This window comes from Corapipo altera, unplaced genomic scaffold, assembly GCF_003945725.1.
Source record: "Corapipo altera isolate COAL_440 unplaced genomic scaffold, ASM394572v1 22b, whole genome shotgun sequence".
In the NCBI taxonomy this organism is placed as follows: domain Eukaryota; kingdom Metazoa; phylum Chordata; class Aves; order Passeriformes; family Pipridae; genus Corapipo; species Corapipo altera.
Window position 1 is genome coordinate 6,083,052 of NW_020884876.1, and position 12,879 is coordinate 6,095,930.

A 12,879-nucleotide genomic window follows, 5' to 3' on the forward strand; every position below is an offset into this window, starting at 1 on the left:
TTAATAAATTGGAAATTAAAACTTGACATAACTTTGAGAATACTGGATCTATAGCTACTCTAATTCAGTGTTTCTAGACTTTTTAAATTATCAACTTCTGTTGAAATAATAAATAACTGTTCATAACTTCCTCTAAACTCTAGATTTAGACTTCTTTTATGGCTGGTTTCTGCCTGAAGGTGAATTTATCCATTCATGGAGGAAAGGTTATTTAGCATGGATGAAGTGAGAGGCTACTCTAGACATTATGAATAATAGACATATGAGATAGTGATTTTCATGTTAATGTTATATCTGACCTACATTCTTGCTTTACATAAAATTGTCATAATGCTCCAGGTCATAAGCTAGTCATCACATACTTTCCTAAAGTATTCTGGTTCTGTGGAAGTGTGTGGATTCTGCAGATTCAAAGACATACTGCAGTTTTCTTTGGCACCAGAGCTAAATCGATCAGTGAGGCTTTCAAGTGCTGTTAAGAATCCAAATATATTTGTATTGAACTTTGAGTATGGGATTACATTTAGCCTCTAATGATACAGTGCAAGGCATATCTCCTATTTGCAGCTTCTCAACACATATCATGTGTGTTGACTCGTGAGAACTCCTCTATACAGATTCTCATACTCAGTTATTCTGCAATCAGCAAATCCTCGTCACTAATGAATATGCCTCATTTACATTAAAACTACATTTTATTCTCTGATCATAATCTATTTCTCAATTCTGAGTTAACCATTAATTCTGAACAGAAACTTAAAAGAGATGTATTTTGGTGTGATTTAAATCACGGGGGGAAAATACTTTCAGTAGATTACAGTGCCCTTAACAGTGCTTTAAACAGGGAACCAGGGGACAGGATAAAAGAACATATTTTGTTGGAGGGCTTCTTTAATGTGATCTAGTGCAGCTTACCATAACTGCCACCCCTATGCTGTCCACAGACACAACACGTTTTTTGGGAGAGAGTAGCAGTAACAGTGGGGATGATGGGGACAGAACAGATGGGGACAGAACAGATGGACAGAGCAGAATTTATCACTTAAATGGGAGCAACTCTAAACCATTATTCTTCATGGGAAGGCCACAGACCACCTTTCTCTAACACTTTTTACAAGGAACTCTTACTGAAATGCACTATGAATTTCTCTAAAATGCTTTCCTGCTTGAGACAAGATTTAGGCTCCGTCCTCCAACCAAAGCCACGTCCCGTCCCCTTCTTCAGGGAAGTGAGAATCCCTTACTTCTGCCCCCTCAGTGATGACATAGGTAGTACAGAATAACAACCTAGACACTCCCACATGGCTTCAGGCTCCACCTCTCACATCCTTGCCCCAAACTAGGACACTGGGAAAGATGAATAAAGGTGAAAATGATAGTAGAAAGAATGGGAATCATACAAAGCTTTCATCACTAAACTTGACATAAACACTGAATAAGGAAAGAGGACACAATTAGGCAAAGGATAAATTTCAAAGATATAATAGAAGATGCAAAAAGAGAGATAAAGGCTGAAGGTCTGAATTAAAATACGATGAATTATTTTAAGATATGTGTTCTTATAAACACTTATAGGTGTAGCTCATATAGGGTGAGTTAGCCACCTACATTTACAAAAACAAAAGGGTATATGGAAAGAGAAAAATTACTAGAAACCATAATTTTAAAAAGAAATAAAAATCAAGATGTGATAAAACCTAATGATCATGTGCTGAAAAAAAAAGATGAATTAGAATGCCAACTTGCTTTTTTTTTGCACTTTGAACTCAAAGACTGACAAACCCTTTGAAGGAGCTGAGAAGCAGAAGACTGAAAAGAAAGTGAATACATTTGAAAATATTACTATTGTTGAGGACTTGGCAGTTATATGTAATGGAGTATTTACAATATACTTACAATATTTTTTTTGTGTTTTCTCACAAGTGGTAAGCATTTTTTGTTATCTTACTATTTCTTTTTCGTAAACATAAATTTGCACAAAAAACAATTCTAATGAAGTCTGCCTTAAAAAACAGCAAGGATCCTCCTTAGCTGCAAATCTCTTTTCTGCAGTTTCTATCCCATTCAGGTAGCACCTAATTCCTAAGCTTGCTGTTCTGCTCTCATATCTTCTGTACATGTTGATACATTTCAGTCAAATGTGACAAAAGGTTAAAGGCCACAGAGTTGTGCAGTTTCTGCCAGCTTTGTGAGAGGAAGAAACCACAAAGGGGAAATCTATGTGTGATTCCACCCTTATTAAAAAATAGGAAATTCCAAATCTCCACAAACCCAGACTTCATCCGCTCAGTTGCAATACATTCATAGAAATATGTATACATACGTAATAAATGAAGAAATGATAGATTTTATGCGACAGGTGAATCAAAACCCTTGATAAGATTGAGCTCTATGGCCATACATTGCTGTTCACTAAAATATTTCCTACTATTATTTTGGGAAACACTTTAACAATTATGGGGAAAACAGTGAGCAGTCTTATTAGGTCAAGAAGATATTTATTCTTCTGATGCATTTTCTTTAATTACAGCTAAGTTCTGAATCCTGATTAATTCTGTCTCTGAAGAGTAATGTGCAAAACTGAATGTCTGCAAGTATTTCTAGAGAAGACCTCTCGCAGGCACATCTATCTCCCCAACTTCACCTAAATACTTCCTCAAAATAGAGTCCTCACTAAGCATAGGAAAAGGAAGACAAGTTACTGTATGTATGTAGTCTATATGTGTTAATGTGCTCTGTTTCACCATGTTGTAATGCTGCTCCAGTTGATATGTATACCATCATGATTTAAGGTCACATTTAATAATTTTAAGGCCACATTTAATAATTTTACTCTGATTCATAATAACTTTAATTAATGAATACTAATCTCAAAATAAGAAACTGTTCAACATAGTAGATGGTGATAAAATCTAACAGTGAAGTTTCAATTTAAAGTACATGGTCATGTAGCAAAGTCATCTTAAGGACAAAAATCCCTCTGGAAATATGTAGTGCACTCAGTGCTATGAATTAAGAAAGAGATTCCCGTGACTGTCAAATTAACACCATATCATGAAATATGTGTGTAAGAACTTCAGGTTTTGCAATATGTCTTCCTTCTGAGATTCTATGGAACATAATTCGCTGAAAGTGCAAATATTTTTCTTGAGAAATGAACAACTCTCACAACTACTCTGATGGAGAATAAGAGCAATTGTTCAATTTAAATTAATCAAATTATTTTTAACCCTTCCTTTAATGTTTTAACTTTTTAGGATGATTCCTATCTGTTTATATGTTCGGACTATTAAGCATTCAAAACTCTCAGATGTCTGGTCCATAAACTGTAGACAACACAACATCAAAGAAAATGTGGAAAAGCAGCAAGTCTTTGGAAGAAAGGCTTTACATTTTTAATTTTAAAATATACTCCCAAATCAAGTGTGTTTTATCCCTGCAAAAATATTTTATCTCTAAATTTATTTCATACACTATATTATCATTTCTGTCAGCAGAATAGAACGCAGATGAAGGAACAAAGGACAGACATAAAATAAAGGAGTCCATAGGGCAGGAACAAGAATTATTAAGTATATTTAAAATACACACATATTACTTTAATTAGTATAAGATGAATAATGTAGGTATTCCTGGGTTTATTTTTGTATTATCAAAGTGAATATTGATAAGATATTCCTTTTATATAAATGGCAGAAAACAGTTTAATCATAGGGTTATGAAACTTCTATGATTGTGCTGAATTTTAAGACTATATTACACCACACTATGAATATTTTAGTGGTGTGCATGGGTATGATTAATTAGACATGCTTTGCTCAAACTAGGCTTAAGAATTACTGCTCTGTCTTGATGCAGTGCTTTCATATGTGTGGAAGGTAGGCACCAGAGGATCATTTAGATACACAGTGTTGCTGCAATGCAAATATTTAAACAGACTGATAGAAGAGCATAAAAGAGCAAGTTAAACATGTTTCTTTTACTCAGGTCAACTAGAGGTCTATTAAAGATTAATCTATCAATATAAAACCAGCAAATACTGATGACAATACAAAATAGACTACTAGCTACTGCACAAATATTTTAATATACATTAGTACTGAGCAATTAACATAAATATGTTCTACTGTAACTGCTCCACTACCACACCAGCACTGTTCAGTCACCATGCAAGTGAGTATAAAATCTAAATTGGAGTCATCCAACCAAAGTCAGAGATGTCCGGAATGTATGGATATGGCAACCAAACAGTTTATAGTAGAATGAGAAATAGACATAAAAGTGAGTTTAGAAGACATTCTTTCATGCAGAAACATAGCATTTGACTACATGGTGAATCAAGTTGTTGCAGATATGGAGACTGATTGATAGAAATGCACTCAGCATAAAACCAACTCAAATCAATTATCTTGAAGTAGAAAGAGAGTGTTAAGTATCTTGTTAAAGTAGATAAGACATTAGGAAGAAGTCAAAGGTAATAGTGGCAATGATGTGAGGGAACTGGAATAAGGCTATAAATCTGTAGGGGATGGAAGGCAGGAAAGAAAACATAAAAGAAACCTGAGTAATGAAAAAAGTAAAGTTTCTCATGTATCATCTACAAAGTATAAGATAGTCTCCACCCAAAAGATATGTATGTAGAATGTGGAATATATAAAGTTGTGTTTGGGCAATGAAAATTCCAGTGGTCTATATTACACTTTTCTCGGTGGTTTTTCTTCTTCCAGTTCATCTTCCCTGACATCTTAGATAATACAGCAGCTCAGTAACATGAGGAGCTGTACCTGAATTGCAGTCCCAATGCAATCCCTGCAGTGTGAGTGCTCCCAGCTGATTTCTTCTGAGGTGCTCTAGGAAATGCATCTTTCTTCTCTCTCCTCCCCAAAATTGAAAGGAAACGCACGTGTTAATTCCAGAGAATAATGTTCATATGGAACAGCACATTTACTCAAGGTGGGAGGGAAGCCAATTACTATCCTTTTTTTTGCTTCGTTTTGTCCTGTAGACCTTGACATTAGGAATGTGAGTACTGCGCCAGACAAATCTACTGCGTCTCCAGGCTCTGACGAAGAAAGGCTGAACCTTCAGCATAGTCTCTCAATTTTTCTTTCTCCCACCTGTCATTCTCTCCCACTTTTAACTGACTGTGTCTTTATGGTATAGGCATAGTGCAGAAATACAGACAGAAACCTACCCAAGCTGCACAATTTTGGCAAGAAAACTCCACTGTTTCAAACTTCCTGTTGATGAAGAAACAAGATCTGGTCAACAGTGCCAATTTGTCAGCAGCACTGATGCATTTCGTATCAGGTAGATAAAGTATTCAGCAAGACCAGTAAACCACAAGCAGATTTGTTTTTTGTTTGTTTGTTTGTTTGTTTGTTTTCTGGAAAACAGCTGATTTCTCAATGCAAAGGTTAGTGCTCCAACTTTCAGGGCTAATGGCTTAGAGCAGTCCTCTTTCCTCTAACACATATTCATAGGGTTGCAGAGGGCAATAGAGTTTATGAGAGTGAGAGGATGCTGGGAGGTGCACTGCCACACTGTTCCAGGTAGACATGCCAGCCCCCAGATCTCCAGGCACCCTGCAGACTGCCAGGACTTCATGGTGGAGAACATTTTTCTGTTTTGCTTGGGTTTAGGCAGTAGAACATACTAAAAAACCCAGTCCAGCACATTTCTTATAGCCATGTGTAGCATCAGTCAGAACACATTCTGAATGCTTTTAAGAAGTTTATTTATAACAAGAGATGGATATAAGTTTTCCATTGGAATTTCCCAACAGAAAATGTAGCTTCTGGAAAACTGATTTCTGTGAGAAGGTTTTTATAATGCCAAAAAATATATTTTCATTTCAAGAATTACCATATACTTAATTTTAACTTTTATTTGAGCCAAAGCAGAGAATTTTCATTTAGAATATGGACTTTGAACAACAGGCTACGTTTTCTTATAGCACATGGATTTCCTCTACAGCAAGAAATTCCTCTAGTCCCATCCTTCATATGGGACATCCCCGCAGTGCTTTGTCTTCTGTAATGTCATACAGAGTACAAGTTTGATGTGAGTATTATCTCACAGGGTAAGGAGGGGTGTGGGCAGTCTGGCATTACTGAAGATATTGTACATGAAGTACACCATAGGAAAACAAAGTTTAATTTCTGAAGTGATTCACATCACTTCAGGCCGTTCCAACAAATCAAAATAAATCTTTGCAGTTTTAGTAATGCCAAAGTACTAATTTTCAAAAATGCAGTGAACAATCTGGATCTTCTGGGACACTATAATATGAAAAAATACTGCTGGACTTTTTCTCCATGGGACAGTTCAAAATAAACTTGCACTAATGCAGAGTGTAATTGAAATGGTTCTCATTGGAATTTGCTTTGAGCTAAAATATATATATATATATATATATATTATTCACTTTCATTTGTGGTTATTTATTACCGTTCCCTTAGAAAATATTTAATTTCAAGACTGGCTTATTCTGTTAAATATTCGTGTGAATAATCTGAACATCCATGTGATGGAAATGAAAATAAACTTTAAAATATATTTGAAATTATTCTGGTTATGGGACATTTTTTTCCAACATTTCTTCCCGGGCTTGTTTTAGTCTCACCCTCCTAAAATGAGAAAGCAGAGAAAAACAGATCAGATATCAGTTAATGGGTTAAAGAGAGAGAAGATTTTTAAACATATATCCTGATTACTCATAATTGTAAATACTATAAAAAATATGGATCACCGGTAAATATAGATTTTCTGTGAAATGCCAGCTTGTTAGTTCCTTTTTCATTTGAGGGCTTTCTAATATTTTAGTCGTTCATTTATTTTTATCTTTTTATAAAATGTGGGGAAATTTAGTGAAATTAGAAAGTATTAGATTCAGTGAAGAAATTAAAGCAAATGAAATTAAAACAAAGGAAGGAACATGTTACCATGAGTAAAAATTAATAGTGTAGCACATCATTTAAGGCAAATGAAAAAAAACAGGTTTATATCTCTGTGTCCCAAATTGTTTCTTTTGTGATGTTATTGTAGCACTTCTTTTTCCTTTTACAGTAGATAATACACTCAATTTTAAACTTATTTTAAGTCCTAGCTTATATTTTAAAACATAACTTCCATGTTTGTATTACATGAATGTAGTAATAACCTGTGAAGTTCTTTGTCTTGTATTTTCCATCATATTAGAACATATTACAAGTATTTTCTGTATAGATCCCTAGCAACCAACAAGCGAAAGTATGTATAAATTTACTTTTTGATGAATTTGCAAGTAGCAGTACATGTGAATGAATAAATCAGTTAGTAAAAATATATTTTACAAGTGTTGAAACTATCTGTGAAAAAGGTAAAATAATATGTTAAAATTACTTCAAATAATAAATTCTGTTTTAAGATATCTTTTTGATATTAAATTTCAGAAAGTGCTGCCAAATGAAATCTATAGATAAGGACGAAAAGTCATCTTCTTTCTACTCCATGAACTAACTGTTTATATGTAACATTTTCATTCCTCAAAAGGCTTTTTTTCCCATGGTTTAGTTTTATTTAAAGTTCTTATACTAAATGCTAGTCCCTACTTATAGGTATAGTCTAACCTTTCCCCAGAGAGTATCTCAGCTACTTAGAGAGATTGAGGCAGGGGGTAGTCAGTGGGAGAAGGCTGGGGGAGCAAGGTGGAGAAGAGCCACAGAGACTGCACACTGTTTCTGAGGTAATAAAGGAGAAATTTAATTAAAATACACCTCCTGTATGTAGTCTGCCAGAATTTAATTATACTAAGTGGCCAATTCTTATGGACAAGAATTACTATTCTCCTTATTTTTAACTGGGTAAAACTCAGTAATTCAAACCTGTCCACTGTCCTTTAAAGTTCAGAGCTTCACCATTTGTCACAGACAGCTTTAGAAAAAGTGCTGTGTCACAGCATACAGCATTGAGGGATCTTGATTTAGACCCTCTGTTTTAAGGAGCTTCTCAGCTCCTAAAGTACAGACAGGCTAAACTAATATCCATGTCTTGAAACTGGATGAATGAAAAGTCTGTTTGATTATTCTGAACATGTATTCTGTAACTTCCATAAAAGAAATCCAAGGATTAATTCATTATTTGACTTTTCCTTTCATAACACTTTTCTTACTCCCTGGAGGTCTGATGTCTCTGCTTTTTAGGTCAGGCAGCAGAAGACTAGTATTGCTTTTAACACTTTTAGTGCTTAAAGCTAGCTTTGGCTAAATTCAATGTGGCAGTGATAATCAATGCATGTGATAAATTCCAGTTTGGCAGACATGAAAGATGCTGAGTTAAAAAACTTTAAAGAACAAAGAATAAGGAATGAACAAGGACTGGATAGGACTTTCATTGTGAAGCATTGTTCACAATCTTCTCATTCTTGGTAATTTTTCTACCAAATCCTATTGACATCAAAACCAGGAATGAAAATCTTTGGAGTATGACCCTTTGCAAGGTTCTTTTTATCTAGTATGTCAGGACACTATAAAAATAAGAAAAGGTGATGTGTAATAAAAGGTGGCAGGAAAGGAGATAGCAAAAAACCTCTTAGTAATTGGTAATTGATATTACTTATAAACTTACCTGGTATAATGAAGAATATGCTAATATATTTCATATACATTTGAATAAGCAGCCCTTCAACAGTTATATACCTTTGAAAGAAACAAATAGCAATTAAATTGCTAACATTTATATCTGGAAAAAAACAGAGAAGAGAAAAATGCAGTTTAGCAGTGGTAATGTATTAGTAAAATCACATATACAATGTTAATGAGGCAGGGTGCATCTTGCTGTGATACTGGTGGAGTCCAAGTATCTTTTCCATTAACATATCAACTGTAACTCCACTCCAGCATGTGCATCTAGAAAAAACTCAACCTATGATAAGTAATGGCTGCTTTACTCAGTCTCCTTAATACCTGCTGAAAAAAAGCGTGACAAAAGTAATGCCTCCCTACCTCGCCCATGTCTTGTTATAGTTGAGTAAGTCTCTAAAAGAATTACGTACTTTAAAAAACTCTATTTAAAAAAAGGACAAACAACCCTTTCAGATTAAATCAAATAATGAAGTTTTCATAGTGTCAGGTGAGATTCAAGTGTCATATTCTTGCCCCCTGCCCCACCCTCAAACCTGTACCCCAGGTTAGACTCGTAGGCATCTGTATGGGGTCCAGCTGAGCTGGAGTTCATTTCCCCACAGTATTCCTCACAGTGCTGTGCTTTGCAGTGGTAGCAAGAAGGGTGTTGATAACACACCGATGTTTTGGCTACTGCTGAGCTCAACATCAATGCTGTAACATTCCTTCCTCAAATGAGGGTAAGATCCTGGGAGGGGACACAAGTAGGACTGTGTATAGCTGACCCAAACTAACCAAGGGGATATCCCATACCATATGATGTCAGCTCAGATATAAAAACTAAGGCAAGAAGCAGGAAGGTGGGCATTCATTGTCTCCAAAGGCTGCCTGCTGAGGAGTCATTATGTGTGCTGAAGCCCTGCTTCTTGGAAGTGGCCGACCATTGCTGCTCATGGGAAGTAGGGAATAGACCGTGATATCTTTCACTTTGCTTTTGCACACGCAAGCTTTTGCTTTGCTTTTGCCTTAACACAACCCACAAGTTGTTTTCCATCTTACTCTCTCAGTTGTCTGGCTGGGAAGGGGAGTGATAGAGCAGCTGTATATCTGGTGTCCAGTCAAGGTCAACCCACTGCAGCATCCCTGTACAGTGATGCAAAGAAGTGATGCATTTTCTTTTATAGAGTGTAGTTGCGTTTTTTCCATTCCACACAAAACAGAAATATCCTTAAGGTGACAGTTTATCCATTGAAGGAATGTTCCCCATTGGAACATGCTTAATTCTCTTTTTAATCAACTCTCCTTTGCTTAATAATCCATGACTACTCATTACAACTTTGAACTCATTGGACTCACCAGCCAGTGTGACCCAAGGGCTAGATCTTCTCATTAACAACACCTAGCAGTTAATGTTACAGTTCTACTCAGTTCCACTCACCAACTAAAGTGTTTAGATTTAAATTTACTTCTTGATTTGAGAGGTTCTGATATTGTGAAAGTCTTAGACTAATCTGGTCTCCAAAGATCCTTCAATGAAATGAGTAGATAATAATTTAACGAAGTGGAAATGGAATAATACACTTTTAATTAAATCTTGATACAAACTCAGCTGTCTTGCAAAAAATCCTTTCTAAAGCATATTATTTGGTGACTTTTGCTTTTTCTGTATGGTGGATTTATCCTAACACAAAGTATTCCTTATGTGGTTATTACTATTGTTCAATTATTCCCCTACAAGCAAAAATATGCAGGTGTCAGGAAAGGCACCCAATGAATTCTCATAGCAATCCTTATTTAATGTAAAGAACAATGTCCTTGCTGCTATTAATAGCAAGTTAAATCCCAAATCGGGAAAATACCATGCAAAAGGTATTAATCCATGTCAAAAGCTCAACTAGGTTCCTCTCCATAGATGAGTCTCAGAAAGACCAGTAGGACACATGAGGCCCTGTGGAGGGGTTAAACCGATTTATTCACTGTGGAAGGGTCTAGCAGTCAAGGTTTGTTAGGAATATAAGAAAACAGAACCTTTTATTTTTTTCTTGTTTTGATACATATTTCCTTTAAGCTCCGGAAAACAAACAAACAAACAAACGAAACAGGCTAAAAACTTTGCCAGTGGTGTTCTGCAGAATTTCTCCAGATGCAATATAGAGTGGTGGATTTATATGAAGGGATGTGCTCAGGGGGCTACAACAACTCTCTCATCGTAACCATCACAGTATGTGTATTCTGAGCACGCAGGTGGGCACTGAAGATTTATGTTAGACTGCAATAATCTCTAACCAGACCTATCAACTTCATATCCAGGAACCATTGTTACAAAGCTCTGGAAAATTGAAAAAAGATCAAGCTTTCATATACTTGTGGCAAAACCACTTGCTTTATTAGAATCAGTAGGTTAGTCTTGCCGAGGCTTTGTAGGTTACTCATCTCAGTGGTGTTAGACCAGTTTATCTAGTTCAGGATCTTCCTCAGCAGACTGAAGACATTTCTTAGCCTAATTTAGACTTCCAGATTATATCAGGTAGGCAATTAGCTTTTTAGAAGAGAATACTTTCTGTATATATTTTATATACCATGGGGAGTTAGTAAAAGACCTCAGAAAGAACAAGTACCAGATACAGAAAGCATGAATATGTCCTCATACTATAATCACTTGATTAAATGGCAGTCTGCACTGGTATAAATAAGCATCATAAAACTATTTCCAATATGAACTGGTTATAGATATCTACTTCTTTTTTACAGATGCAAGAAAAAAGACTGCTAACAAGATGCCTTAGTAGAGATCAAGATTGCTAGAGTCCTTGCCTTTCCTTGACCACCCATAAATGTTCTTCTCAATCAATTCTGAAGAACCGTATATAAAATCAAAGCAGCAACTGATTATGCTCAAGGTCTTTGAAAGCTCTGGCTAGATGTTTAATAATGCATCTCCATATGGTACTGAAATTTCGTTCAGAAAATGTTGTAAAACTATGGAAGTTTAATGTGAAAAGCCTAACTGTACACTTTGGGATTATGGCAAGAAGATACTACAAGAGTTGTTGAAGTGCAAGGGATATGAATGCTGATTATTAACCCCACTTCCCCACTAGAACAGGGATTAGGGCCAGTCTAACAATCCCTTTTGTGACAAAGACCTCTAAATATGAGGCTATGGGCAGCTCTAGAAGTCTGCCATTTTTCCTCCCCTGTGTTTCCAAGGTTTGAAACATTGGAAACTTTCTTATCAAGGACACATTGCTGGGTAAATAGAGGTTTCAGGACAAAACCCAGAAAGTTTGTTGTAGGAAGTATTTCGTGCAAGTTTTTGATCATCTCCACATTGTCGTAACTGAAATCAGACCTTTAATTAATGCTAACTGAATATTTTTATTATCTAATAATCAAAGGATTTTTATTATCTAATAAGCAAAGGATCTCTCCTAGTCAGTTTTAGAAGAGGTGTGAGTTGAAGTGTTCAACTGCTGCTTCCCCAAGGGATGATACTTCTTAGATATCCCCTTCACAGAAACATTCCTATCTGATTTGCACATGTATGGCTGGTACACTCAGACGTTACCTTGGTCTGGCATATGATTTCCAGAGGGCAGACTGTGGCCTGTTTAGGAGACTGCTTGACAGGCTCCACTAGGAGGCAGTCCTAAAGGGCAGAGGAGTCCAGAAAAGCTGGGCACTCTTCAAGAAGGAAATATGAAAGGCACAGGATCAGACTGTCCCCATGTACTAAAAGATGAGTTGATGGGTGTGAGGGACTGAAAAAAGTTATTAAAAAGTTATCAATGGCTCAAAACAAGACTGGGGTGATGGGCAGGGCAAGTTCTGCCAAGGTGGAATGGTGCACTGCCTGATCCGCCCCTGCTCCCTGGAGCCTTTAGTCCAGCCCAGAATGGCTATTAGTCATTGGTACATGCGCACTTGAAACCCGACAGTACACCCCTGAGCCCCTAACGCAGATCCTGAATGGCTGACTGGAAGCCCCACCTCGGGGGGTGTGTCACATTGAATACTTCTTTTAAACTTGTGCCAAGTTCCCCTATTTTCTGAAGTTTACCAGTAAAAGTGTATTATTTGGACCCCCTGAGAAGCATTGTAGCGTTTCTTCTGTGAGCAATCTTGAGATATACAAGAAGTGAAGGTCCCTTTTAATAAATCCAGTGGATGGGTTTTGGGAGCCTTGTATCCTTTTTAATGTAAAACCTCTTCAATGAGCTTGTGAGTCAAGCCTGGGGTGTTACAATGGGGAAAAAGACTAGTCTGGCTGAACAGA